Below are 2,265 nucleotides of genomic sequence, written 5' to 3'. Positions count from 1 at the left end.
TTGCACGAAATCTAACATATGCGTAGTACATTGGGCATTTGCGGGTGAACAACTATGTTTGCACTAGGTATGCATATGCTTAAATGAAATCAGTGTATAAAATATAATCACACGTACTTCTGATACTTAAGCACATGCTCACGGGAGTATACCCTAGTGTAGTGAGCAGGCCCATGCGATGCTGCTCATACGTCTACACTAGATAGAGCCAAACCATGATGGAGGGGCTTATCAGTGGCATCCCGACTAAACTGATCCTCTCTCACCAAAATTTACCTAAGCCAATAGGTGGGGGGTAACCCAGCTGTCTACCTCTCAATCAAAAACCATGACTGCACAAACAGAGCAACGGCCCTCATTCCCCGCAGGCGAATGAGCCCCTGGAGCAGAGGGTGCTAAAAATCTCTGGTTAAAAACTGGCCGGAGCGACAGATATCGCCTTCTCAGCGACGAAGATCTCAACATTGACCAAATCAACATACAGGTTAATGACATCATAAAGGAAGCTGCACTTGAAGTAGGTGGTAAGAACGTCAAGTAAAACTTCAGCAAGTTCTCGGTAGAAACTAAACAACTTATTCAAAAACATAGGGTCATGAAAGTATCGTCAAAAAGGGACAAGAGAGAAGATGAAAGGAAATCCATTGCTCAAATAATAACTGAAACAGTGATCTCGGGTACCAGCATGGAAACAGCTAAAAGGAGACTCGGAATAGGGAGAAATCAAATGTATGCAATAAGGAAACCTGACGGAGAAGTGACATATAATAAGAATGAAGTAAACTCAACTCAAGTGTACAGCCACGGATAGAAGCGAACGCGGTAACAAGAGAAGAAATAAAAAAAGTGCTTAAAGGCATGAAGAGAGGGGAAACACCAGGTGAAGACGGAATTACTTATAATAGATGCAGGAGACACTGCAACGGTGAAACTAGCCAATCTTTTTAACAAATGCTCTCTCAAAAGGCCTGGAAAAAAACAAAACGCGGTAACAAGAGAAGAAATAAAAAAGTGCTTAAAGGCATGAAGAGAGGGGAAACACCAGGCGAAGACGGAATTACATATAATAGATGCAGGAGACACTGCAACGGTGAAACTAGCCAATCTTTTTAACAAATGCTCTCTCAAAAGGCCTGGAAAAAAACAAAATTCTGATACATAAAAAAGGGGATAGAAAGGATCTAAACAACTACTGACCCATAAGCCTCCTTTCAGTTACTTACAAACTGACCGCAAAAGTCATCACAACTCGCATCTCTGACAGTCTGGATTCTAACCAGCCTAGAGAACAGGCAGACTTTCATTGTGGATTCTCCTCAACAGACCTCATCCACACGCTCACCCAAATAAGAAGAAGAAAAAAAAAATAGGAATCCTCTGTGTATGGCATTCATCGATTACAAAAAGGCATTTGATTCTGTTAAAATACCAGCAGTACCAGAAGCTATTCGAAGACAGGTAGTAGAAGAGGTAGATTGTAAAATATTGGAAGATATATACGAAAACTGATAAAATACCAGTTAAAAAAAAGTGTTAGACAGGGTGATACCATCTCACCAAAACTGTTTACACCTTGCCTTGAGGAAATATTCAAGAAGCTAGAATGGATTGGAAAGGGTATCAAAATAGGAGACGAATCCCTAAACAACCTAAGATTTGTAGATGATATTGTTCTCTTCGGTGAATCTGCAAATGAAATGCAGCAACTAATAAATGATCTGAATAGCGAAAATCTGAAAGTCGGACTCAGAAGGAACAAGGAAAAGACTAAGATCATGTTCAACAGTAGAGTTCAATTCTAACAGATACATGTTCAAATCGAAGCACTAGAGATATTGGACAAGTATAAATACCTAGGGCAATTCCTACAGACAAACACATCTAGCGAAGAAGAAATTAAGCGGCGCATCAGTCTTGGCTGGAGCGATTTCGGCAGACACAGTAGCATACTAAAAGGTTCCTTTACATTATGTTTATAAAGAAAAGTCTTAAACCAATGTATCCTCCCAGTTACGACCTATGGATCAGAAACATTGACTTCAACCAAATTACTGGGGAAGAAACTAATAAGTGCCCAGAGAGGGATGGAGAGGCTGATGCTGAGAATTAGCCTAAGAGATCGGATGAGGGCGACGTGGATCAGGGAACAGACAAAAGTGGAAGATATACTTGGGACCATCAAAAAGAAGAAATGGCAATGGGCAGATTATATATGTAGGAGACAGGACGACAGATGGACAAAGAAAGTAACAGACTAGGCTATGG

Source organism: Penaeus chinensis, chromosome 5 (genome assembly GCF_019202785.1).
Source record: "Penaeus chinensis breed Huanghai No. 1 chromosome 5, ASM1920278v2, whole genome shotgun sequence".
Classification (NCBI taxonomy): Eukaryota; Metazoa; Arthropoda; class Malacostraca; order Decapoda; family Penaeidae; genus Penaeus; species Penaeus chinensis.
This window is presented reverse-complemented; position numbering follows the sequence as displayed.